General features: G+C 41.0%; 1 long non-coding RNA gene across 2 annotated transcripts in view; it reads left to right on the top strand.

Annotated features, from left to right (window-relative positions):
* Window positions 1-27,962, top strand: part of LOC122238124 — a 107,957-nt gene that overhangs the window by 49,881 nt on the left and 30,114 nt on the right. The window lies entirely within an intron of this gene.

Here is a 27,962-nt window from a genome sequence, read left to right as displayed (position 1 = left end):
ACACTGCTATATCCAGAACTACCATTTCCTGGTGAGTTGACCTAGACCCCTCCATGTTCCCTCCATGTTGCTATAATGTTGAGCATGCTTTGCCTTTACTTTAAGGGTAACTCTTAATAAGAGAATGTAAGGAAATAGAAAAACTCCATCTCTGCATCCCTAACATTTCTGTTCAACTTCTGATAAAGCTCCCAGATGGTTATTCTGGAGCTTGGTGCTTTCAGCCACGAGAAAATTTCCCTCTGGATCTGGATTAGATCTTTTTTCCTGCTATGTTTTGTTTGTATACTTAGGAAAGTGTGTGAAAAGAATGAAAATAGAAAAATGGACCCCAATTCAAAGTCTAGTATGCAGGTGTACAGGTATCCTTATGCTCATTCCTGGTATGTGTGAACAAGGAGTAAGTCTACTCAGTGAAATACTATTGAGTATAGTATGTGGGGGGCTTATGGGATTGGCCTCATGAGTGAGCCCCATGAGGAACAAAAGGCAGATCAGTGCCCTAAGTGGTTTTTGAAGCTTTGGGCTCTTATTTAGGGGCTGCTACAGATGCCCCAGTGCAGCTCTGGAATTGAGCTGACACACAACTGGGATCATACTCCCCAAGAAGAAGATAGAGATTCTTCATTTCACCCTTTACCTTCCCACATTGGCTGGGGAGTACACTGTATGTGTATCTCAAACTCTAGGCACAGCCTCTCTAAGCAGATCCAAAAAGGGGTTCCCTTTTCATCCATCCTGGTTCTGGGGGATTCTGTGTGCTAGACCTGAGCTAAGACTTCGAATCACCCATACTTACTAGAAGTGATCCTATGAGTGCATGTGCACTGGCCCAGTGTACCTCCTCTGCAGCTCTGGCCTCATTCAGTCTCTGGAAGACACTGGCCAGGGACAGTAGGGTGCACAGATAAATTCTCTCTGGCCAGGAGAGTCAGCAGTCTCCACAGTTGCTGTAGTCTCTTCATTGTGTCTGGAAGCAACCTCACTAATGCCATTCTGTCTGTGAGTTTTTTCAGTGCTATTGTTTTCCTTCACTTAGGAGTCTCTGTCTACTGACTGGAGGAAGCTTCCCTGTCATTCTCTGGCAGGCATGTCTACTCATGCAGGAGTTCTCTGCTTGGGCAAAGAATCATCCACAGGAGCAAGAACAGAAGGGAATTTATTTTCCTGCTCCCTCCATCAGTTCCCCATCAGCCAAGTTTTACATATAGTCTTTCCCATTCCATAGGTTTCCTTTTCATTTTTTGGTTTCCTTTGTTGTACAGAAGATTCTTAATTTAGTCCCACTTGTTTATTTTTGCTTTTGTTACCTGTGCTTTAGGTGTCTTATCCAAAAAGTCATTGCCAACATCATATCAAGGAATTCTTTGTTTTCTTCTAGAAGTTTTGTGGTTTTAGGTCCTCAAGGCTTTAATCTTTTTTTAAAAATTGTTTAAATCAAGTTAGTTAACATATAGTGCAGTATTGGTTTTAGGAGTAGAATTCAATGATTCATCCCTTACATACAACACCCAGTGTTCACCCTATGTTCATCACAAGTGCCCTCCTTAATGCTCTTCACCCATCTATCCTGTTCCCCTACCCACCTCCCTTCATCAACCCTCAGTTCTTTACAGTGAAGAGTCTCTTATGGTTTGCCTCCCTCTCTGTTTTTATCTTATTTTTCCTTCCCTTCCCCTATGTTCATCTGTTTTGTTTCTTAAATTCCCCATGAGTGAAATCATATGGTATTTTTCCTTCTCTGACTTATTTCGCTTAGCATAACACATTCTAGTTCCATCTACATTGTTGCAAATCTTGAGTTAATTTTTGTATATGATGCAAGACAGGGGTCCAAGTTCATTCTTTTCAATGTGGATATCCAGTTTTCCCAACATCATTTATTGAGGACACCCTCCTTTCCCCATTGTGTATTCTCTGTGCCCTTCTCAAATATTAGTTGACTATGTATGGGTTTATCTCTGGGATTTCTGTCCTGTTGTATTGTCTCTTTTTATGCCAATGCCATACTGTTTTGATTGCTTCAGATTTGTAATGTAGTTGGAGATCAGGAAGTGTGATGCTACAGCTTTTTTGTTCTTAAGATTTCTTTAAGATGATTACTCTATTTCTGTGAAAAATGTCATTAGGATCTTGATAGGAATGGCATTGAATGTGTAGATCAATCTGGATAGCATAGACATCTTAACAATTCTTTCAATCAATGAGTATGGAATATTGTTCCTTTTAGTTGTGTTGTCAACTTATTTCATCAATGTATTATAATTTTCAGTTTGAGTCTTTGACTTCACTCTTTAAATTTATTCCTAAGTAGGTTATTCTCTTTGATGCAATTATGAATGGGAGTGTTAATTTCTCTGATACTTTGTTCATGTATAGAAATGCAACATATTTCTGTATATATCCTGCAACTTTACTGAATTCATTTATTCTAAAAGTTTTTGGGAGTCCTGAGATATGCAGATAAAGTTTTACTTTCTTTTCAATTTAGATGGCTTTTATTTCTTTTTCTTGCCTACATTGTCGAGCTAGTACTTGTAGTATTATGTTGAATAAAAGTGTCCAGAGTGGGCATCCTTGTCTTATTCCTGATCTTAGAGGAAAGAAAGGCTTTTAGCTTTTCACCATTAAGTATGTTAGCTATGAAATTGTCATACATGGCCTTTATGTTAAGATACATTCCCTCTATACCTAGTTTGTTTAGGGTATTTCTCATGAATGGATGTTGAATTTTGTTGAATGATTTTCCTGCATCTATTGAGATGAACATATAATTTCTAGCCTTCATTTTGTTAATGGGATCTATCACTGATTGACTGGTGGATGTTGAACCATCCTTGGATCCCTGGAATAAATCCTACTTGATCATGGCATGTGATCCTTTTAATGTATTGTTAAATTTTGTTTGCTACTATTTTGTTGAAGATTTTTATATCTGTGTTCATCAGGGATTCTGGCCTGTAATTTTCTTTTTTGTGGTGGTCCTGTCTAGTTTTGGTATCAGGATATTGCTGACCTTGTAAAGTGTGTTTAGAAAGTTTCCTTCCTCTTCAATTTTTGGAAGAGTCTGAGAAGAATAGGTATTAAATCTTTGTTTGGTAGAATTCACCCGTGAAATCCTCTGGTTCTGGACCTTTGTTTGCTGGGAGGTTTTTGATTACTGATTTACTACCTTTACAATAATCAGTCTACTCAGACTTTCTATTTATTCATGATACAGTCTTGGAAGATTACAAATTTCTAGGAATTTCTTCTAGGTTGTTTTTTGGTGTCAAATTATTCTAGTAGTCTCTCCTGGCTATTCTTGGTGGTTTTTCAATCCTTTGTGATTATTCAAGCTGGCTTCTTTGTTCTTAGGTCTTGGCACACCCTGAACTACTAGGAGACCCTATCAATACCCCAAAGGAAAGTATTTCAGTACCTAGATTTGTGCTGACTTAGAAGACTTACCCTCAGCATCTTTTAAAGTATGTGAATAGACCTCCTTCATGGAAAGATGGGAGTTTCTGTCTGCTTTGCACTGAACCCTGGTATTGCTGGTTAAGAACTGTTGATTTGTTTGGTACAGTCCTGTAGGACCAGTCAACACAAGCCTCAGTGCTCAGCAGAACCAGGTGATCAAGAGATGCATCCCTGGGGTGACAGCTGCAAAAGCTAGAATGCTTGATGTTTGCACAGGTTCCTTACTGAGAAATATTGGCACTTTGAAGTGGGCTATGAAGAGAAAGAGGAGATAGCATCTGGCTTCCCTGATGTCTCTGGTCTCTGGATATGATAGCAGTCAGCCCCTTTCTGTGTGCTAAATTAGAAACCTGATCTGTGTGCAACAGCTTTTAGAGTAAGTAAATAGCCCTCTTTTAGGGAAATACTAGGAGGTGGGAATTTCTGTCTGCTACCCCTGCTCTGAGCCCCCAGTGGGTAGCTAGTTAAGAACTGTTTCTTGTTAGCATGGTCCTGTTGAGCTCATGAAAGCAAGCCCTGCTCACCACTGGAGCCTGGTAATTAAAGGGTCTGTTTCTTGGGTGGCAGCTGCAAAAGCCAGGGGACCAGATGTACACAAGGTCCATCCAGAGAGATGCCAGTGGCCCATTTCAATGTGGTCATTTGTTTGCCTGATGTGTAGAAGTTACTCAGCTAGTTTCTTGATTCCTTTCAGAGAGTTGCTCCCATGTATACTTATAAGTTTGGTGTGTCTGTGGTAGGAGAGCCCCCTATGTTGCCATCTTAGGCCTTAACTCTCTTTTGTTCTTTTTTCCTTCTCTTCCTCAGACTTGATAATTCCATTGTCCTATCTTCAGGTTCTCTGAGTCTTCTGCCTGCTAAAATCTGCCTCTGAATCCCTCTAGTGAACTTTTCATTTGTTGCTGTACTTTTCAGTTCCAGAATTCTTGGGACTTCTCTTTAGCTTTTCTCTTTGTTGATAATTCCATTTTGTTAATGGGTTTTTACTTTCTCCACGTCTTCCCTTAGTTCCTTGAACATCTTTAAGCCCATTGTTTTAAGATCTTTGGTAGATCTGCCATCAGATGTGTTTCTGGGGTATTTTTTCATTTTGAACGGGCAATATTTGCCTGCTTTTCTTGTACCCTGGGTGATTTTTTTTGTTGAAAACTGGGCATTTGAATTTACTGATGAGCTTATTTTGTAAATCAGTTACTCCCCCTTAGGGCTTGCTGGTTTTTAATTTTTTTTTTTTTTATCATTATAGACTCAGTGCCAAGGGTCCACTTGAGGTTTAAATTTAAGATCCTTCAGGTCTTTTTCAAGCCTATATCTTTTCCTAGGCATGTGTAGTCACTTTCTAATTTTCCCTGTATGTGTAGTTGCTTTTGAATGTCCCTACTGTCTGGCTTCCCAAAGGGAGAAAGGAAAAAAATGAAGGTTCTCTGAATGCAGTGATATAAATTACTACAAGGGGACAGAGATGTAATCCAAAGTCTGTAGTGGATGCCACACCGTGATTTCTGGTTAGAGCTACATGGAGGCTTTGGGATTACTCACAAGTTACTAAATAGGGTTGGATCCCATTTCAGCTTAAATGATACCTTCAGTTAGGCCATATTGTCTCTGACACATACAGGCATAATGTTTTAGATATTAGGTAACATGAATTTATGTAAACATAATTAAAGTTTGTTAGAAATTTGAATTGGTATAATTGTATGTTTATGTTTATAATCCAAAACAGAGCCACTACACATATCCTAGGAATACCATAGGAATTAATATTTACATGAATTTAGAAAGAGCTAGAAAAATGTCCAGAAGCCTATGCCTGGAGAACCAGAAAAAGGCACTAATGGCTTTAGTTGAAAGTGTGTGCTGGTAAGGGTGAAGTCAGAACTCAGAATTTTTGTGGTGCTGCCATAATCACAGAAGCTTATTGAAGAGATCTTTAAAAGCTGGAGTTTAGGGGAAAGTTTGCAAAACCACCAGATATAATGTACCTCTCAGTAATAATGACCTCTCCTTCCTTTTCTATATTCCATATTTTTCATGCATTCTTTTCACTGGCAATCTCTAACTCAGAGCCATATTGGGTTCATTCATTGTCTTGTGCTTTGTAACAAATTATGACAGCCTTAGACTAAAACAACACTTAATTATCTCACAATTTCTGTAAATCACACATGCTGGGGTGATTTAGCTGGGTCCACTGCTTCAGAATCTCCTAAAGCTGCAGTCAAGAGTTTAGCAGGAGCTGCAGTCTCATCTATGTTTGACTGGAGAAGGATCCATTAAAAAATTCATGTGCTTGTTGGTAGAGTTCAGTTTCTTGTGGCCTTGTGGACTGAAGGCCTCCATTTCCTGCTGACTGTTGGCCAGAGGTCCCCTAGTTTGGCCTTTGGGCATCTCTGTAGAGTAACTCACAATATAGCTGCTTGCTTTGTCAAAGGCTGCCTTCGATGGGAGAAAATGTTCTAGCAAGAAGATTGTTACAATCTTTTTTTTTTAATTTGAGAATTAGAACACAAGCAGGGCAGGGGTGGAGAGAGAGAATCCCAAGCAGGCTCTGCACTATCGCACAAAGCCTGACATGGGGCTCGATCTCACAAACCGTGAGATCATGACCTGAGCATAAATCAAGAGTTGGTTGCTTAACTGACTGAGACACCCAGGTGACCCAGGTTGTTACAGCCTTAAGTACATCCTATCACCTTTGCTATATTCTATTAGAAGCAAGTTACAGGTCCCACTCATTCAGTCAGATTTAATTTCACAAGGATGTGAATACCAGAAGGAAAGGATGCTTGGGGTTGTCTTAGTCTTAGTTCTGAGAAGATCTTTGCATTACAGAGCAGAAGCTTTGTGTAAAACAGTAATGCAAAACTGACAACTAACACCAGTGAGTGAGGTCCAGGCTGATGGCAAGCAATCAATGTCTCTGCAGGATTATATTTTGATTGAGAGCAGAAGCGTTAACAGAAATCTGGGCAAGATGATACGTATTTGCTCTTGAGCTTTTCCAAGGATGAGAACTGGGGGAAAAACCCATTTACCAGATCTACAGCTAACTACCAATTTCCAGAAGTTGCCATTGGGCCAACAATTTAAGTTTATGGGAATCCACCATTTCAAAATTCCATGAATTTTTATCAAGAGATATGTAGGTGAATTGAAAGGGGTAATATAATGGGGAATAAAACATTGGAATCATATAAGTAGTTGATGGGGCACTAATCTTTGCACCTACTCGGGGGGTGCAGTATTGCTTTTGGATGATCTTCTTGGCATGGGATGAGGAGTGATGGAGTTTCAAAGGCTTCCACTTGGCTCTTACTACAATTATGGCTCTTACTCTACTTATGTAAAGAAAAAGTTATCACAATTTATAAGAATATCCATCTTAATTATCCATTTGGAACTATGTAAATAGATACTGGCTTTGTTTTCCAACTAAGACCACGGTGAGAAAGACTTCTGCCAGGACTCATTTTTGTGCTGGTCTCCAGAAGCCTATTCTAACTTCTGGGAACTGTCATGGTACTTAGGTCCCCTGGGTATTATTGTCAAATCATAAATTTTATCCAACAGTTCTCAAAGGTCTACATACTCCCTTTCTTTACTGTTTATTATTTCGGAAAAGAGCCTGTGTCAGGAAAGATGCTGCCACTCAATATTTTAAACAAAATGCTGGATTGATTGCTTGCTAAACAAGGGAGAGCTGTACTTGCAAGGCGTATGGTCTCCACAACAAGCGAGAGCCACTCTTACACAGGCATTGGAAAACGTTTGGTGACTGGCAGACTTTCAGAAGCGTGCTCATGGGCTGACTTTCAGAACCATGAGACTATCATGGCTGACTTCTAGGAATGTAGTTCCTGATGCAAAATTGTTACCTATTGAGCTAGGTTTAAAACCAGTTCTGATGGTCACTATTGCTATGGCCAATGAATAGTAAATCCTTTCCTAGTAGGTTAGAAAATATTGTTCATTAGGCTGAAGGTCTGTTCGGGGAAGAATTTGGAGAATTTTTATTGGGTGTATTTGCTGTGGCTTTCCAAATCATTTTTCTTTCCCTAAAGGATTGGGCCTCTAACTGGAAATTAGATAAGGGATTATAATTATCTTTTCTGTGGTGGTCAGTCTTCCTCTTGGGAGCTCTTAATTTGACCTTATACAGGTCAACTGTCACCTTGGGGGCCCATCTATCTCAACCCTAGATTCACCATGGAATAGAAGCTATTGCCACAGATCCTTGTGGATTGAGATCTTGTGTTCCCTGTTATAATGATTTCATCTATTTTGCCTCTGATGGTTCTCTGCCACCACCTGCCTTTACTAATGCCTGCATGCTATCATCTTCATACACTCACAGTTCCACTGTGGCATGTTCTGCAGATGACAGTCACCACGAGTTGCTCAGTGGTGTCCATGGCCACATCACCAGTGTATTCTTATTGCTTTAGTGAAGGAGTGTTCTCTGGACCCTCCTGGAAATAAACCTGGTGGAACTTCTGCTTTCACATGAAAAATCTATTCTAAAATTTCTACCTATCTGAACCTTTTGACTCTTTAATCTTCCACCAAGGTGGTTTTGGAATCTCCAGCTTATTTGGCTTTAGGCAACTGTGACTGGCAGAGATGCATGGCCCAGATTCACCCTCAAGGATTTGTCCTAGATGGCTAGGACTGTTTTAACAGATAGTCTTTACCTTTCAGCACCGCTCCCCTCCCCACCGCCCTGGGGTTCTTCATTGGCTGCAGAAAATCTTGCACAATTTCCATTATGCCCTCACAATTGCTCTGTAATACAATATGATATCTTATATACTAAGATCTAAAGGATGTTGAAGTGGTGGTCTCTGTCATGTTTCCATATAATTTATCCTTCTGGCTCCTGGAAAAAAAAAAGATGGATCTAGAGGGTAACAAACTCATAAGCTCAATCAAATAGGTTGAATCAAATAGAATCTACTAGAGCAAATTAACATGGTTTCAGGTACATGGTACCCAGCCATTGGTTTGGCAAATTGAAATTTTCCCCTTCTTGTCCATTCCATGGGAATTTTTTTTTTTCTGATATCAGGCACTGGCAAACTTCCTGTAAAGGCCAAGATAGTAAATATGCCAGCTGTATGGTCTGTCACAGCTACTTCTGTTGTGGCCCCCAAGGTAGCTACAGATAACACATTTCGAAAAATGAATGGCTATGTCTTAATAAAACTTTATAAAAACACACAGCAAGCCAGATTCAGCCTGTGGGCTGTAGTTTACCAACACTTGGGCAACAGTATATGTGTACAGTTTCACCTCAAGGTGATGTAAGCTCTCCAATTATGTCATAATCTGAAGAGATCTGGACTGTCTGGATGTCCTGCTAAGGGTCACACTGACCTACATGCTAGAAGCAGCTAGCACTCTGGTGGCCTTGAATGATATGTGTGCACTCAGTTCAGGACAGATCATCTCTGCAGGGTTTCAGTCCACATCTGTCACCCCTAATGAAGGGGCCTAGTACTCAGGGACATACCAGAATATCTCAAGCACGCCCATCCGTGTCCTCTGAGAAGCAGACACCAAAATGGGATTATACGTGTGAGATGTTGATTGGGAGAAATGCCTGTGGAAGAGCGAGAAGGAAGTGGGAGTGGGCAGGGGGGCATCTGCCATCTTCCACGCTGGTGTGATACCTGTGAGAGAGCAGGAAGGGGCGCTGGGAAAGGGTGCCGCTAGTATGTCACTGAGATGGCCCTGGCTGGGAGCACCGGAGGGAAGCATGGCCTCCGCATGAATGTGGAGCTGGTGGACCCAAACAGGCAGTATCTGGGGCTTTCGGTCTGGTTTCCTGCAGCAGGGCCTCTTGAGGGAGATCTGGGTGGCACACCTTCCATGGCCACCATACCATCTGAAATAAGAAATAGTTGCATCTTTTGCATGCTGCCACAAAGAAGGAAGTATGATGACTGGCTGACCTCTTTGGGCTTCAGAGACAACTATTTACACCCCTGTGAATAGTTCCCCAACACACCTATTGCATGACATGAGAGCCTGTTGTTCGGAGTGGGGCCTGGAGCAGGCAGGGGCTCTGTCGCAGATCCAGGCTGGCCTCTTAGGCTATGCACTTTGGTTCGCTTGGCTATCCCCTTAGTGAAGTGCTCTGAGGTTAGAATATATACAGATTCCTGAGCTATGGTGTATGACCTAGTCTTCTGGGCAGAGGCCTAAAAAGAGGAAGATTGGAAAATCAAGGACAAGCAGGTCTGGGGTAGGAATATGTCAATAGACATAGCATTTGGACACCCACGTTAATGCTCCACAGAAAGTATCCATCCATAAAGTACACCAAATGACTTAGCGAGTTAACATCAGGCATGGGCCACTCCAGTGCAGGCAGCATGAACACATGAACAAGGTGACCCCAGTGGCAGAGGTGAAATCTGTGGATGGGCCCAACCACAGAGGCTTCTACTTCCCAAGGCTGATGTAGCAAATGCCACCACTGACTGTCCAATCTGCCAGGAATGGAGACTGATGTGGGTCCCATTTGGCACTATTTCTCAAGAAAACCAACTATCTAGGTGTTAGTAAGCTTACTACCTTGGACCCCTTGAATCCTAGAGGAGCCTGTGGTTTGTAGTCACAAGGATAGATACCTATTCTGGGTATGGCTTTGCTTCCCCCAACTCCACCCAGAACCTCTGGGGGTATCTCTGAGGGCTTATGGTATGTTGTATTCTCTGGAACCAGACTCCATTATAATCATGCATGGCATGAGACAGACCTACAGTAACTGAGACACAGGAGAGAGCCCATGACCACAGGATCCGCTGGTCACATCAATTGTGTTTCACTGGTGCTTTTCTAAACTGTTTAGGTCCTTGAACTTTTAGGGCCTAGGTCTTTCATAAATCTTCATGACAAAGCAGGGAAATTCTCAGAAAATCTGTCTGCAACCTGAGGCCTCCTGGGTCCTTGTGAGGACATGGTGGTGAACGTTTTATTTTTGCCTGCTTAGCATCCAGTGCTCCTCTTGTAACCTCACCCTGCTTTTCTTTAGTCCTTGGTTTCCTCAATCTGATCATCTTAGCCCCCAGTCACAGCAATGGGCTCAGTGACCTGTCAGAAAGAAATGGGTATAGCAGGTATATAATGCATTCTCTTTAATGGGGACCAACACCTGTAAGAAAGAAGGGTCAGCTGGTCAAATTCTTGTAAACATGCTAATGACAGACCTGGCAAACAGTTTAAAAAATTTTTCTTTATTTTTGAGACAGAAACAGAGCACGGGTGGGGGAGGAGCAGAGAGGAAGACAGAGAATCCGAAGCAGGCTCCAGGCTCTGAGCTGTCAGCACAGAGCCCGATGCAGGGCTCAAAGCCACCAACCGTGAGATTGTGACCTGAGCCGAAGTTGGACACTTAACCGACTGAGCCATCCAGGTGCCCCAAACCACCAACAGTTTTTGGTAGGAGGTTCCTTGGGTCCATCCTGATTAAAGTCCTCTATAGCCAATCTATCTAAAATTGCTTATCCTAAACAAAACGGGAATTTTGGGGTTGGTGGGGTGGGAATTCCTCTGTGGCATCATGAAGTCTGCTTAAATATCAGAGTTTAAGATGGACATTTTGTGATGCGACAGCCTCCTTTTGTGTAAGTCATGTGGGTATACACATCATTTAGACACCTCAGATATTGGCCTGTCAGATACTGGCCTGAGATTGTCCTAATGTGGCAAGATAGCCTTGTTTGGCTTGTGCCTTGTGATTATTATCCTTGAAATTGTTAGTAAAGCTTGGTACTGGGTAAGAGCTGTGGTTCTTGAGAGGCCGATTTGATAATCCTGTTTCATGTCTTTATTTTTTTAATATTTATTTTTGAAAGCATGACCCGGGGAGGAGGAGACAGAGAGGGAGACACAGATCCAAAGCAGGCTTCAGGCCCTGAGCTGTCAGCACAGCGCCCGACACGGGGCTTGAATTTGCCAACTGTGACATCATGACCCGAGTCAAAGTCGGATGCTTAACTGACTGAGTCACCTGGGCACGCCTTATGCCTTATTTTGTAGGAGACCCAACAGAATTCAATTCCTATTAGACTTCCAGGAAGGATGACACCCAATCTGCTCGGATTGAAGAGTGTTGAAAGCCAAAGAGTGATTCTGGTTGATGCTGCGGCCACAGAGAAAAGGAAACCCAACATGGGGCTAGTAAAAATTACCTGTGACATCTTTGAGGACTTGGATCTAGCTACCCTTCAGACTTTATCCCAGATTCTTTAAGTAAAGGACTTAATGATTTTCTTCTATTTAAGCCAGTTTCCATTGAATTTTCCCAGCTAGGCATCTGGAAAAACCTAAAAGAATGTACTCCTTTTTCCAGCTTTGCTGGAAAACATTTCCCCCCCACAAATAACCATACACTCCTGTGGATTATAATGAGTTATGTATTACATGTGAAAAGCACACACACACTAAGTGAAACCTGACTCTCAGACTCTTAAGCTAACTTATCTCACAATGTAAAAGTGGTTAAATCCACTCCTGGCAGAAACAATGAATAGTACCAGAGTTGTGCATTAAAGAGTTTGTAAGGTGAGCAAATACAAAGTGCCCTGTGATGTGGTACAAGAGGACGCACATAGTCTTACCAAAGGTAAAACTTGATCTGGATTGAGCCTCCATATTGAAATCCTCAGGAAACCCCGAAGAGAGCAACATTGATATGACTGCTCTTGGCATCCTTCCTGATCTTTAAGCCTGATCTTTAACCATTGGCTGCTAAAGGTCCTTGCAGCCCGTTCCTTTAAGAATTGCCTTTGGGCAAAAGCAAGTCCTTGCCAGAGAGGTTACTAGGGCCACCCATGCAGGGTACCCATAGCCAGTGATTGACATGGGGCAGCTAGATAAAGGCTATGGCCTCTTGCCTGAAATGGGATTCAGTTTTGTGGGGCCGGAGCTCCCTGAAGCTAGTCTCCAGCTGAGACCTGATCTTTGCTTAGCTCTTTGCCTTTCCTCTCCAGCTCCCCCATTGTGTGCTCCTGTTCTGAGAGCACTTCCTCAATAAAAAAAAAATCCCCATCTCAGGCTCTGCTTTTAGGAAATCTGTCCTGATGCAAACCTGTTGAGACAGTGGGACGCATTCAGTCGTATCTACAATGAGGGAAATTCTACAAATCAACCCTGTTTCTTCAACAAATTCCAAGGCGGGGGGAGATGGTTAGGGGAGAGGACAGTTACAGATAAAAGGGAATTTAAGGGGGTGCCTGAATGGCTCCGTTGGTTAAGTGTCTGGCTTCAGCTCAGGTCATGATCTCACAGCTCAAGCCCCACATCGGGCTCTGTGCTGACAGTTCAGAGCCTGGAGCCTGTTTGGATTCTGTGTCTCCCTCTCTCTCTGTCCCTCCCCCATCACGCTCTGTCTCCCTCTCTGTCAAAACTAAACATTTTTTTAAAAAAGGGAATTTAAGCGTCCTCAAACAGGTGTCATGAGTGACTGTTGCTTGGATCTGACTCACACACCAACCATGAAAGGACATTCATGAGACAACTAGGGAAACTTGAGACAAGATATTTGGTAATGTCAAAAAACAAAATTCAACTTAGGGCACCTGGGTGGCTCAGTCGTTTGAGCGTCCGGCTTCAGCTCAGGTCATGATCTCAAGACTTGTGGGTTTGAGCCCTGCGTCGGGCTCTGTGCTGACAGCTCAGAGCCTGGAGTCTGCTTCAGATTCTGTGTCTCCCTCTCTGCCCCTCCCCAGCTCGTGCTCTCTCTCTCCCTCTCAAAAAGAAACATTAAAAAATTAAACAACAAAATTCAACTGAATAAATCTGAACATCTAGATGGCTTTATTAAGCGATTCATGAATTAGCCAGCATTCCATCCAGCAAGTAGAAGGGCCTACACAAAGGGAAAGGTTTTTAAAAGTAAGTTAGGGAAGTCCTAAACAGAAAACAATTATTTCAGGTGAAGTCACCTTCCTCTGGGGACAAAAGGGTCTTAGCACGTGGATTACCTCATTTTCCTTCAGAGGGTAGATGGAGAAGGTCATGTGATGATTACCTCATTGGTGCTGACCAGAAAATCCCTGACTGGCCAGTTAAAACCGCCTATCTGGGGGAGGTTAAGAGGCATTAAACCTTGGTTTGGTGACTTGGCCTAAGTGACACCATCTTGGGCCTGTGGTTTTCTTTTTAACAATAGTAAAGAACTGTTGGGAGCCTACGTGGCTCAGTTGGTTAAGTGTCCAACTCTTGGTTTCAGCTCAAGTCAAGATCTCACGGTTCATGAAATTGATCTCCGCATCAGGCTCCGTGCTTAGTATGAAGCCTGCTTGGGATTCTCTCCCTCTCCCTTGCTTGGGTGCACACACTCTAGCTCTCTCTAAATAAAAGCCTTCAACTTTTTAACATTTATTTTTGAGAGACAGCACGAGCGGGAGGGGGACAGGAAGAGAGGGAGACACAGAATCCGAGGCGGGCTCCATCCTCTGAGTTGTCAGCACAGAGCCTGACAGCGGGGCTTGAACTCACGAGCTGTGAAATCATGATCTGCGTGGAAGTCGGACGCTTAACCGGCTGAACCACCCAGGTGCCCCCCAATTTTTTTGTACTCTTAAGTGGTGACCTTCGTTTTGACAATGATTCACTGCCATTACTGTGAAAAGATTTTCTTGAGTCCACTCCTTGTCATAGGAAAAAAAACTCAGCAAAATTCCTGGTCAGTTGTAGTTTTTGAGTAGAAAATCTTTTTGAGAACAAAAGAGTTACCTAAGAACCCAGTTAGTAATTGCTATTTGCTGTGGCTGTTATTTGCTGCTGGCGCTTGTCTTTAAGTGGCTAGCTTAATTTTTGCACAAAACTGGTAACCTTTTGCAAGATTGCATGGCCAGTTTCACTGACCATTAGTGAGAAAACAGCAATACAAGATGACTTCAGGGACATTGCCTTCTCAACCTTCACACTGAGGAAAATGTATTTTTTTGCCAATACCCCATCAGTCACTCTGCTCTGGGTCATCTAGAGCAGGAGGGAATGGAGAGGCATTGCTGCTGTGGCCTTGGCTGCTGTGGGTCCACGATCCCACAGGTTGCCATGAAAGAGCTGAGGCATAGTTACTTTTCAGCAACTTCCAAAAATTTTTCATGAAACCCAGTGGGTCATGACTAGGGGCAATTTACTTTTTGGCAGGTCAGACAAACCTGTGTTTTTAATTTTTATTTGAAGTTTTTTTTAAGCATTTATTTATTTTTGAGAGACAGCAAGACAGCATAAGCGGGGGAGGGGTAGAAAGAGACACAGAATCCGAAGCAGGCTCCAGGCTCAGAGCCCAACGCAGGGCTTGAACCCACGAGCCGTGAGATCATGACCTGTGTTGAAGTTGGACGCTTAACCTACTGAGCCACCCAGGTGCCCTTGCAGTTTTGTCTTAATGGTGCTCATTGTGACAAATACACTCCTTAATCCTCTACCATCTGTTCCACCCACCCCTCCATCCCTCTCCCCTCTGGTAACCATCAGTTTGTTCCCTACAGTTAAGAGTCTGTTTCTTGGTTTGTCTCATTTTCTTCTCCCTTTGCTCATTTGTTTCTTAAATTCCACATATGTGTGAAATCATATGGTATTTGTCTTTTCTGACTTATTTTGCTTAGCATAATACTCTAGCTCCCTCGATGTCATTGCAAATGGCAAGACTTCATTCTTCTTTATGGCTGAATAATATTCCACTGTGTGTGTGTGTGTGTGTGTGTGTGTGTGTGTGTGTGTGTGTGTGTGTGTGTGTGTGTGTATGTATAAAATCTCCCATCTTCTGTATCCATACATCTATCAATGGACACTTGGGCTGCTTCCATAGTTTGTTGTCAATAATGCTGCAATAAACCTTGGGGTGCATGTATCCCTTTGAATTAGCGTTTTTGTATTTTTTGGGTACTCAGTAGTGCAATTGCTGGCTTGTAGGGTAGTTCTATTTTTAACTTTCTGAAGAACTTCCATACTGTTTTCCCCAGTGGCTGCACCAGTTTGCATGAGGGTTCCTTTTTCTCCACATCCTCCCAACACTTGTTGTTTGTTGTTTTGTTGATTTTAGCCATTCTGACAGGTGTGAGGTGGTATCCCCTTGTGGTTTTGATGTGTATTTGCCTGATAATGAGTGATGTTGAGCATCTTTTCATGTGTGTGTTGGCCATATGGATGTCTTCTTCGAAGAAATGTGTGTTTATGTCCTCTGCCCATTTTTTAATTGGGTTATTTGTTTTGGGGGGGGGGTGTTGACTTTTAAAAGTTCTTTATATATTTTGGATACTAACCCTTTATCCTCAGATATGTCATTTGCAAATATCTTCTGTTCCATAGGTTGCCTTCTAGTTTTGTTGACTGTTTGCTGTGCAGAAGATTTTTATTTTGATGTATTCCCAATAGTTTATTTTTGCTTTTGGTTCCCTTGCCTCGGGACATACCCAGAAAAATGTTGCTACCACCAATGTTGGAGAAATTACTGCCTGTGCTGTCTTCTAGGATTTCTATGGTTTCAGGTCTCACATTTAGGTCTTTAATCCATTTTGAATTTATTTTTGTATGTAGTGTAAGAAAAAGGTCCAGTTTCATTTTTTTGTAAGTCGCTGTTCAGTTTTCCGAACACCATTTGTTGAAGACACTTTTACCCACTGGGAATTCTTTCCTGCTCTCTTGAAGACTAATCAACCATGTAATTGTGGGTTCATTTCTGGGTTTTCTATTCTGTTCTGTTGATCTTTTGTGTTCATTTTTTGTGCCGGTACCCTACTGTTTTGATTTCTACAGCTTTGTAACATAACTTGGAGTCCAGAATTGTGATGCCTCCAGCTTTGCTTTTCTTTTTCAAGATTGTTTTGACTCTCTGGGTTTTTTGTTTTTTTGTTTTTGTTTGTTTTTTGTTTGTTTTTTTGTGGTTCCTACAAATTTTGGGATTGTTCTAGTTCTGTGATAAATGCTGTAGATGTTTTGATAGGGATGGCACTGAATGTGTAGATTGCCTTGGGTAGTATAGACATTTAACAGTATTTGCTCTTCTAATCCATGAGCATAGAATTTCTTTCCATTTCTGTGTGTTATCTTCAATTTCTTTCATCAATGTTTTGTAGTTTTCAAAGTACAGATCTTTCACCTCTTCAGTTAGGTTTATTTCTAGGGATCGTATTTTTGATGCAATTGTAAATGGGATTGTTTTCTTAATTTCTTTCTGCTTCATTACTGATGTATAGAACGGCAACAGATTTCTGTATGTTGATTTTGTACCCTGCAACTTCACTGAATTTTTTATCAGTTCTAGTCGTTTTTTGGTGGAGTCTTCCGGGTTTTCTATATAGAGTATCCTGTCGTCTGTAAATAGTGAAAATTTTACTACTTTCTTACAGATTTTCAATGCCTTTTATTTCGTTTTGTTTTCTGATTACTGAGGCTAGGACCTCCAGTACTGTGTTGAATAAAATGGTGACAGTGGTCACCTTTGTCGTCTTTAGCAGAGGAAAAGCTTTCAGTTTTTCCCCATTCAGGATGATGTTAGCTTGTGGGTTTTTTGTATATATGGCCTCTATTATGTTGAGGTACATTCCCTCTAAACCTGCTTTTTTGAGGGCTTTTATCATGAATAGATGTTGTACTTTGTCAAATGCTTTTTCTGTGTCTATTGGAATGATCATCTGATTCTTGTCCTTTCTTTTATTGATGTGGTGTATCACCTTGACTGATTTTCAAATATTGAACCATTCTTGCCACCCAGGAACAGGTCCCTCTTGATTGTGGCAGATGATTCTTTTCCCGTATTGTTGGATTTGGTTTACTAATACCGTGTGGAGGACTTTTGCATGTTCTCCAGAGATATTGGACTATAGTTCTCTTTTTAAGTAGTGTCTTTACCTGGTTTTGGTATCAGGGTAATGCTGGCCTCATAGAACGAATTTGAAGGTTTTCCTTCCTCTTCTATTTTTTGGAATAGTTTGAGAAGAATAGGTATTAACTTTTCTTTAAATATTTGGTAGAATTTGCCCAGAAAGCCGTTTGTTCCTGAACTTTTGTTCATTGGCAGTGTTTTGATTTTTTTTTTTTCTCCCCTGGTTGTCAGATGCATTATTTCTATAGATACCACAGGGTAGAAAACGGGTTAGGTACACTTTATTCCCATACTAGATGTTAATGCTATTCAATTTTTCTTCTTGTAATCCCTTTTGATTCTTGCTGCCTTAAGCTTCTGTTTAAATTCCAGTTAACACACAATGTTCTATTAGTTTCAGGTGTACAATGTAGTAATTCAACAGTTCCATACATCACCCTGTACTTGTCACCTCTTTTCCCCATACCCCTAGGCACATCCTCTCTGGTAGCCATCTAATTGTTTTCTATAATTAAGTCTGTTTCTTGCTTTGTCTCTCTTATTTAATTTTCCCTTTTTCTTGTTTTTGTTTCTTGAGTTCCAGACATGCATGAAATCATATGGTATTGTTTTTTTCTCTGACTGACTGACTTAGCATAATACTCTCTAGCTCCATCCATGTCATTGCAAATTGCAAGATTTCATTCTTTTTTATGGGTGAGTAATATTCCATTGTGTATATACCACATTTTCTTTATCTGCTTCATCTGTTGATGGACACTTGGGCTGCTTCCAGGTTTTTTGGTTATTGATTCAATCTCTTTGCTGGTAATCAGTCTGGTCAAATTTTCTATTTCTTCCTGTTTCAGTTTTGGTAGGTTATAGGTTTCTAGGAATTCATTTCTTATAGGTTGCCCAATTTGTTGGCATGTAGTTTTTCATAATATTTTCTTATAATTGTTTGTATTTCTGTGATGTTATGTCTCCTCTCCCATTTGTGATTTTACTTATTTGGGTCCTTTTCCTTTCTTTTGTTTTCCTGACAAATCTGACTAGGGGTTTCTCAATTTTATTGATTTTTTTTTTTTCTTTTTAAACAACCAGCTCTGGGTTTCCTTGGTCTGTTCTATTGGTTTTGCTTTCGTGTCTTATTTTTTTTTCCTATATCAATGATTTCTGCTCTAATCTTTATGATTTCCTTCATTCTGCTGGCTTTAGGTTTTGTTCTTTTTCTAGCTTCTTTAGGTGTAAGGTTGTTTTAGTTTTGAATTTTCTTACTTGTTGAGATAGGCCTTTATTGCTTTGAACGTCCCTCTTATGACTGCTTATGCTGCATTTCAGAGGTCTTATTTTCATTTGTTTGCATGTACTTTTTAATTTCTTTTTCTATTTCCTAGTTGGCCCATTCATTGTTTAGTACCATGTGACTTAACCTCCATGTATTTGTGATCTTTCCATATGTTTTGTGTTTGACTTCTAGTTTCATAGCGTTGTGGTCAGAAAAGATGCATGGATGACCTCGATCTTTTTGAGTTTGAGGCTTGTTTTGTGGCCTAATATATGATCTGTCCTGAGGAATGTTCCCTGTGTATTTGAAAAGAATGTGTATTCTGTTTTAGGATGGACTGTTCTGAATATACCTTAAATCCTTCTGGGGGACATGTGGGTGGCTCAGTCTGTTAAGCTTCCGACTTTGGCTCAGGTCATAATCTCATGGTTGTGGGTTGGAACCCTGTGTCAGGCTGTGTGCTGACAGCTCAGAGGATGGAGCCTGTTTTGGATTCTGTGTCTCCCTCCCTCTCTCTCTGCCCCTCCCTTGCTGTTGTTTTCTTTCTCTGTCTCTCAAAAATAAATAAATGTAAAAACTTAAAAGAAAAATCCATCTGGTCCAGGGTGTCATTTAAAGCCATTCTTTCCTGGTTTTTCTGTTTAGATGATCTCTCCATTGATGTAGTGGGGTGTTAAATTTCCCTACTATTATTGTGTTATTATTTAGTTCCTTTGTGTTTGTTATTAACTTTTATGTATTTTGGTGTTATCGTGTTGGGTGTATAAATATATGCAATTATTATATTTTCTTGTTGGATTTTCCCCTTGTTATATAGCACACTATTTTGTCTCTGGTTACAGATACTTTGTTTTAAAGTCTATTTTGTCCCATATAAAGTACTGCTACTCCAGCTTTCTTTTGACATCCATTTGCATGATAGATGTTTTTCCACCCCTTCAGTTTCAATCTGCAGGTGACTTTATGTCTAAAATGAGTCTCTGATAGGCAGCATATAGATGGCTCTTATTTTTTTTATCCATTCTGTCACCGTGTCTTTTGATTGAAGCGTTTAGTCCATTTACATTCAAAGTAATTATTGATAGATAAGTGTTGCCATTTTATTACTTGTGGTGGTTATTGAAGATTTTCTCTGATCCTTTGTCTTTCTTTCATGGTTTGCTAATTTTCTTTAGTGATCTATTTGGATTTTTTTCTTTATTTGTGAGTATTTATTAGTGGTTTTTGATTTGTGGTTACCACTAGATTTGCATATAGAAGCCTGCATTAAATTATTGGTCATTTAAGTTTGAACCCATTCTCTACTCCTCTCCTCCCCATGTTTTAGGTATATGGTGTCACATTATACATCCTTTTATTTTGAGTTCCTTGACTGATCTGTTTTGTTTTTTTTTTTTTTTACAGAAATATTCATTTTTACTGCTTTTGTGTTTCCTACTTTCATACTGTCATTTTGGGCCTTTCCTTTCCACTCAAATTGTCCTCTTTAATATTTCTTGCAGGGCTGGTTTAGTGGTCATGAACTCCTTTAGTTTTTGTTTGCCTGGGAAACTTGTTATCTCTCCTTGTTTTCTGAACGATACCCTTGCTGGATAGAGTATTCTTGGTTGTAGATTTTCCCCATTCAGCACTTTGAATGTATCCTGCCACTCCTTTTAGGCTTGGAAAGTTTCTGCTGAAAAATGATAGCCTTATGGAGTTTCCTTTGGATGTAACTGCCTTCTTTTGTCTTGCTGCTTTTAACATTTTTTCTTTATCACTATCTTTTTCCATTTCGATTATAATATGTCTGGTATGGATCTGATTTTGTTGAGGGTCTGTGCCTCCTGGAACTGGATTATCTGTTTCCTTCCCCAGATTGGGGAAGTTTTCAGCTATTAGTTCTTGAAATTCTCTGTTCTCTTTTGTCTCTTCTTCCTGGACTCCTATAATAATGTTATTACATTTGATGTAGTGACTGAGTTCCCTAAGTCTGTTCTCATTTTGCATAATTCTTTTTTCTTTCTTTTGCTCAGCTCGATTACTTTCCCTTACTGTCTTTAGATCATTAATTTGTTCTTCTTCTTCCAGCCTGCTGTTCACTCCATGAAGTGTTTCTTGTTTCGTTTATTGAGACTTTCATCTCTGTTATGTTATTCCTTATCTCTGGTAATGGTCTCTCATTGATGTCCTCCACTATTTTCTCAAGTCCAGTGAGTATCCTTACAACAATTGCTTTAAATTCTCCATCAGGCATGTTACTTACATCTGTTACTTACATTTTAGCTCTCTGGCCGTGGTCTTGTTCTGTTCTTTCATTTAGGACAAATTCCTTGGTCTTCTCATTTTGTCTAACACTCATGGCCAACTTTCCTAACACAGAGAAACAGCCCCAATCTCCTGTTCTTGAGGTTAATGGCCTTATGAGGAAGAGGTCCTGTAGTCCTGCAGTGTAGTGTCCCCTGTTCCCCAGAGCCTGGTGCTTCTGGGAGTGTCTTCAGGTTGTGCTGCCTGTGCTGTGTTATTGTGTTCTAGTCACTTTATCCTTCAGGCCAGTCCTCTGCAGAGGCTCTCTCTGCCTGTGTGGGGAGTGTTGATCCCTGGCCTGAATGTGGCATGTTTTAACTAGGTGTGCTCTGATCTGCTTGTGAAATGAAACTTTTGGCCACCAACAAAACCGAGGCCTCACAAAACTCCAGTTTAGGAGATGTGGTGTTGGCAGGGGATTGGATCAGTCATCTGGGGGCTCACCACAGTGGGACTAAGACAAACATGACTGGGAAGGGCAGTTCTTCCAGAGTGCTGGGGAGGGTGTGGGTGGGGAAGGGGTGGAGGGCCTTAGTGTAAACAAGGTAGGCAGTGAGTGTTGGTGCTGCACTGTTTCCTGGAGCTGTCCCTGTGCTTCTGTTGAGGGTTGGGGGAAGGAAATGGCACCTCCTAGTTCCTTTGTTCCCAGAGGGGTCTCTCACGACGCTGCCTCTCTGGGACACGTTCCAAGCTGAGCAACTAACCTCCCCACTTGTGCTCCAGGTGCTTTTCACGTCACTGTTTCTGTGCTGTACATTTGCAGGCTGTTTGCCTTTTCTCCAAGAGCAGCCCCAATGTCCTCTGAGCAATCCGAGAGCTTTAAGCCCGGCTGGTTGCAAAAATTCAGGCCTTCTCACTTTCCACGCCAATTGCTATGGAGATTTGTTTTTCCCCTTGAGCTCCCGCCTTGCTTGTCTGTCTCTCACCCTCCTCTACAACTGTGGCTCCTTCCCCACCCTAGCAGCCATGCTCTCTCTCCTAAGCCGTGTTTCCACATTTCCTACCTTCCTCCATGTGGCCTCCTTCTCTACCTTTAGTTGCGGAGTTCGTTCTGTCAGCCTTCAGATTGATTTCTGGGGTATTTAGGATGATTTGATGATTATCTAATTGTATCTGTGGGTCGAGTGAGCCCGGGGTCCTCCTACTCTGCTGCCATCTTCCCAGCCAGGTCTTCTAGGGTTGATTTATGTTCAAATACAGTGACATCATTCCAGTAAATGACTTCCACAGAAGTCATTTTAGTGTTGCTGATATGAAGATACTACTAATTAAAGGATTCCAGTCCTAACATTGGGACTATAGAAAGTCTTAATCCTATAATCAATATATGTGATGTTACGTTGCCAAATGTAACTACAGGAAATGATTACATTAATAGCGTTGATCGTTTACTGGATTGTTCTTTAAAAATCACTTGTTCCCAAATTTTGGCATCCCCGCCCCCAACGATAAATTTCATCCTATTTTCATGATCATGTTCACCTTTAAAAAAAAAAAAATTGTGAAGTAATCAAATCGATAGAGTACTTTCTAAGAAGAAAAGTTTGGCTTTTATCAGAAACATGAACATTCCAAGACTTTTCATCCAATAGCGTGCTGTAAATGCAGCTCTCCAGGGAAAAAGGTTCCGGTTTCTAGTGTTTGCCGTATTTCATGGTGTAAATTCTCCCGTCCTGGCCGATGGCAGGATCACAGTGCTGTGTCGCACACGCAGCTCAGGAGCAGCTCCAGCATGACATTGCTTCCACCCCAGTCTTGGAGTAATCTTCTTTAAAACTTTTTTTTTTCCCATACCAGCATCCTAGAGTCGATTTTGTGTAGGTTCTGAAAATGATATTTGCGGTACTTGCTACATGTTCCTTTAGTGGTAGATCAGGCAAGTTACTACCCTACCCCCATTTTTAATCTGGGATTCTATGGCCTGTAACTCGCCCTCCCCACAGTGCTACCAGGCCCTTCAGTATTCTTGTCACACAGTTGTGTGTATTCATTCTGCCTCTGACCTTATCAGGCCTTGGGTAGCATCTGTTTGCGGCACAGCTTTCTCCTTGAGGTGACATGTGGGCCTAGAGGTTCTCCCCCGCCTCCTCTGTTCCTTTTTTGGAATGGCTCACTTGAGTGTGTTACCAGCTTAATTACATTCCCTTCTCTGGTGCACCAAAGTCAGGCACCGCTTGCTGAATCTCTGGGCCGCCTTTCCTTTTGGTACTCCTTTGATTTCTTAGTTCTGTAAATTAGGCCCTGTAGGGGCTCAGAGGAGTCACCTCTCTGGCAGGGATATTATCTTGAAGCTGAATACAATCAGAGGCCAAAAGACTCAGGAAGAAACTTTGACCTTCCCACTAACTGCCTAAAAGAAGTTCCGTAGAGGACCTGCTTCAGGAAGGGAGCTATCGCCATAGATGTTATACTAGCCACTTGGGGTGGTGCACGGAGAGGAAACTAGCAAAATCTGTTAAAATTCCCCCCTGTGTCCCATTGTTTCTGGATGGCCCAGGGAACTTTGTTTACCAAGCATTTACTCCTCATCTTCCTGTGAATTGTCTTTCTTCCCTTTGAAGTCCTACCCACCCTCTCCACGTTGGCAATGACCTGTATACCTCAATTTTGTCCTGCCTTGGAATCTCATGTTTATGTGGATCCCCAGGACTTACGAAATTAAATTTGAGGACAGTTTTTCCTCCCCAACATCCCCAAAAGAAAAATTCAGGAGTCTGAGAGGAAAAAAAACCAGCCCAAAGCGTCACTTTTCAAACAAATCGTACCCCCTAAGTGGAGCATATTTATCAAGCCTAATTTCTTTTCTCTGACTTACCAGTCCTCTCTTTCCATTGGAGACCACTATTTTTTTCTTAAATGTTAATGTTGATATAAAATTTTAAAGATAGCAAAATATCAACAATAGTCCCGTTTTGAAACAGCAATTTAAATAATTTAATGAATGTTCCCACCCCGCCCCTATTAATAAGCAGCATGTTTTTCCCATAGCCTCAGAGATGTAAATACGCACATATGCACACATGTAGTCCTAAGTCAGTGTTTATAATAGGATGATTTTTATCATCTTGAGCGTTCTGAAGAACAGATATATGTGGACAAGAATAAACCAAAACACACCTGCAAACAGTGTAACGACTGAACATAATTTAGGAAAAGAATGAAGAAATCGCTTTTTCTAAAGTAGAAATCCCCAGAAAGCAAATTTAAATAATCTGGTATTGTAGTAGTCGGAGTTAACAAAGCCCATCAGGCATTTTAGAAAATGCTCAAGGACAGTATAACCTCTGTCGTTAAGAATTTGTTTAAGGTAAATGGAATAATTCTTACAGCTACATAATTTGCAGTATAGGGGTTTTTCAAGAGTTTTTCATTTTATAAAGATACTACTTTTGTTACTTAATTGGACATCAATTTACATTTTTATAATCTTAAAGGTTAATGTAATAAGAGTTATCTAACCATTAGGCAAGTATTAAGAATTAAGGGCATTCCGTTTAATGTAGTGTCCTTATTTTTGTTTTTGTTTTTAAATCAAAAGTCGCCCATGAAATAAAACTAAAATGCTGTGTTTGCATTTTCACTACACACTGATAGTTATGTTTTCTCCCCTGATTGTCTTTTAAACGCCAAATTCACTGAAAATTTTCAATTATCAAGTGATTTAATGGTGGCTGGTGGTGTTATGTGAACTTGAATTAAAATGTAATTATTTTGCTTCCTCTTACCTCACAATCCTAAATCTTGGGTTGAAGAGTTCCTTAGAAGCTTTTAGGATCACTAATACCGGGTCTAATGACCATTTGCATATCTTTCTTATTCAGTAGCTCAGCAGGGAGGATGCCAAAGGGTTTAAGCCCAAAATGGATCTTCCCTTTTCTCATGCAGAAACTTTAGAAAGAGAGGTGGTTAGGGAGTTTCAAAGCCATCCCATTAACTTGCACCACGAGGGAAACCAGGGATGTGAGAAGCTTGAAACTTATTAAATGGAACATAGATTACATAAATTTTATATGTAAAATAACTCCAAGATTGTGTTTTAATCCGGCTGTGGTGGGGCAGACAGGTGAGAGAAGGTAGGTGGTTGATTATCTTTACCAATATCTTGTACGTCTTACAAAATTTTATCTACGTGTTCCTTTCGTATTTTTTTCAATTTAAATTTTAGTTAACATACAGTGCAATATTGATTTCAGGAGAAGTCAGTGACTTATCACTTATGTACTTATAAAGTTTTAAAGATAGCAAAATATCAACAATAGTCCAGTTTTGAAACAGCAATTTAAATAATTTAATGAGTGTTTCCCTCCCCGCCCCTATTAATAAGCAGCATGTTTTTCCCATAGCCTCTGGAAGTCGTCGCTGAAAAAGGAAATGGCCAGCAACAGCCCCTCAGGCGCCCATGGTATCTCTGTCCCCCTTCAAGAAACACCTCTTTTCTCCCCTACAGAATTGTAAAGGCAGCCCCCGTCTTGGCCTTCCATGCTAATGTGGTGCAGCCTTCTATTTCTAGAGGTGTCAGACCCTAGTTATGGCAGGTGGGCACATATGCGCCCACTCTGGAGAAGGACCATCTCCGGTGCCATCTGGGTGAATACAGCCACACTTCCTGCAGGTAATCAGAGCAGCTGTGGCTCTCCGTCCCCCAGGGCCATTTCTTCCTGTTCACCTACACTCTAAGAACTCTTCAGAAGCCATAGCAGTGTCCTGTCCTTGAGACTTGAAGAGCCAGGCCTGTTACTCCTACCAAACAGAGGACTGCCGGAACCAAGTATTCTGGCAACCCAACTCCTGGCTATTCCCTTATGCCTCATGTCCCCCAGACCCCTCCTTACCTCCTGTAAGCCTAGAAAGTGCCCTGGACTGGGTATCTGCCCACCCTCCACCTCTCCTCTTCCACCTTCCTCCCGTCTCCTGTTTCTTTTCTTTCTCCTCCTTTCTCCAATCTGGAGATCTGGATCTGGAGAGTTGGGGCCAACCCTCTCCTCAGTGGAGCTAAGTAAAAGGACTTTTTTTCCATCCAGAGTGACCTGAGCCAAGACAGGTTTCTTGAGGTTTGAGCACAGTCCTCTTACAAAAGTAAGATGTTCTCTTGTGCTGGTGATGATCTTGCTAGAGTTACAAATGTCTTCTATTTCTGGCACTTCCGTGGCTTTATTCGGTGTTGTCTTGTGCATTTAACAGAAGACTCCAAAAATTTTTTTTGACAGGGACTACAAGAAGATTTAGGTGAGTGCAGAGTATCCAATAGGGGTATGTTACAGTAAAGACCTTCAAGCTCCATCCATATCCAGTGCCGAGGAGTCCTGTTCATAGGCAGATTTCCTCCTAAATATGATAAATCCATAATGAAAAAGAAAAATTCATGACGGAGAATTTGTTAGTGCTTTTTGCTTTAAGTATATTTGTCAGAAGGCATTGATAACTTAGATTCTAAGAAAGAGCAATAGAATATATACAGCTTAATATTTTCAAATTTTACAGCTTAAAAAACAATATAGTTTTCAAATTATACAATTCAAAAACAATGGAGAAAAATATTGGGAAAAAAATGGAGGGCCTTAAGGACTTGCGGAACAATTGGATATTGTAGGGTTAATTGTAATCCTAGGGCTAAAGGAGAAAGAACTGGGCAGAAAAATATTTGGAAATGATGGTCAGGTTCTCCCCCCTCCCGACACACATGTGGGGAAAGACATAAATTTACAGATCTAAGAAGCTCAGCAAACCCTAGGTAGGAGAAACACGTGAAAACCATGACTAGGCATATCTTTACTGAACCCCAAAGATAAAAAGAATTTTGTAAGCATTTGGAGAAAAATATATACATGGGGAACAAAGATTTACATTATCACTGACTTCTCAGAAACAAAAGAGACCGGAAGACCAGTGAACAACATCTAAAGCTACTGCAAGAAACAACTGTCAACCTAGAGTTCCATATTGAGAAAAATTGTTTCCTTCAAGGATGAAAGTTAAAGACCTCTTCAGATAAAAGAGAATTTGTTGTCCGCATCCCTGCACTACCACAGTGTAAAAATGTGAAATTCTTCAGGTTGGAAAGCAATAATACCAGAGGAGACTTAAATCTTCAGGAAGGAATAAAGAGCACTGCTGGAAATGGTTAATATTTAATATTAATGCCCATTCTTTCTCTGAGTTTCTTTAAAACAGACAGGCCTGTTTACAGCAAAAATTAGGGCATTGTCTTATGAGGTTTATAATATATGTTAAGGTAATATATATGATAAACCTAGGATGGTGATGGATACATACAAGATTTTTATATACTGTGTGAACTGGTACAATACTAAGTCTGAGTGTGAAAAGTCAAGGATAGGTGTTGTGACTCCCAGAGCAACAATTCACAAACGTAAACAAAATAGCTAAAAGCCAACAGAAAAATCGAATCCATTTCCTAAAGGGAGCCATCACACTCTCAAAAGTAACTCTTGAAAATAACTACTGTCACAGGACTTCTCTCTGGTTTCCATTGGTTTCTTCCTTCTACTTCATCCATCTGTTGTCATTACACTGCTTTGAGACAGTATGTTGAGATGCTATAGCACACAGACCACACAGTGAAGGAAAGCCTGGGCGAGAGTGTGGGCCCATGAGCAAGAAGGGTTTCTTCTCTGAGAGGAAGACTGGAAGAACAAAACTCTTTACTATTCCTTAGTTCATGTAGGTATAATGCTATGGACACTACGTTATAAGCCAGGAGACCTGGGCCCTAGTCCCGGGCCAGCCACTCAGACACCCTTTTGACTTCCCCTTGTTGCTTGCCCTGGGTGAGTTTCCCCACCACTAATGCGGAGTTGGTCCACATGTCTCCTAGTCTCAAGATGACTGTCAGAATATATAGTAGTACCATGTATGACTGTTCAGTTTCCAAAGTACCTCTGAGGAGTCTGAGAACAATTTACAACTAGTTAAATGCCTTTAGCCTCTACAGCAAGTCTGTAGCCCAGAATTTTTGTTTTGAATTGAACACTGCCATCTGGTGTGTAAGTGTAGGAAATATCAAGGATTCAATTTCTAGAAGAGTCCTTAAAAATCATTTGCTTTGGGGCACCTGCGTAGCTCAGTTGGTTAAACATCTGA

Source organism: Panthera tigris, chromosome B1 (genome assembly GCF_018350195.1).
Source record: "Panthera tigris isolate Pti1 chromosome B1, P.tigris_Pti1_mat1.1, whole genome shotgun sequence".
NCBI classification, from domain to species: Eukaryota; Metazoa; Chordata; class Mammalia; order Carnivora; family Felidae; genus Panthera; species Panthera tigris.
This window is presented reverse-complemented; position numbering and strand designations above follow the sequence as displayed.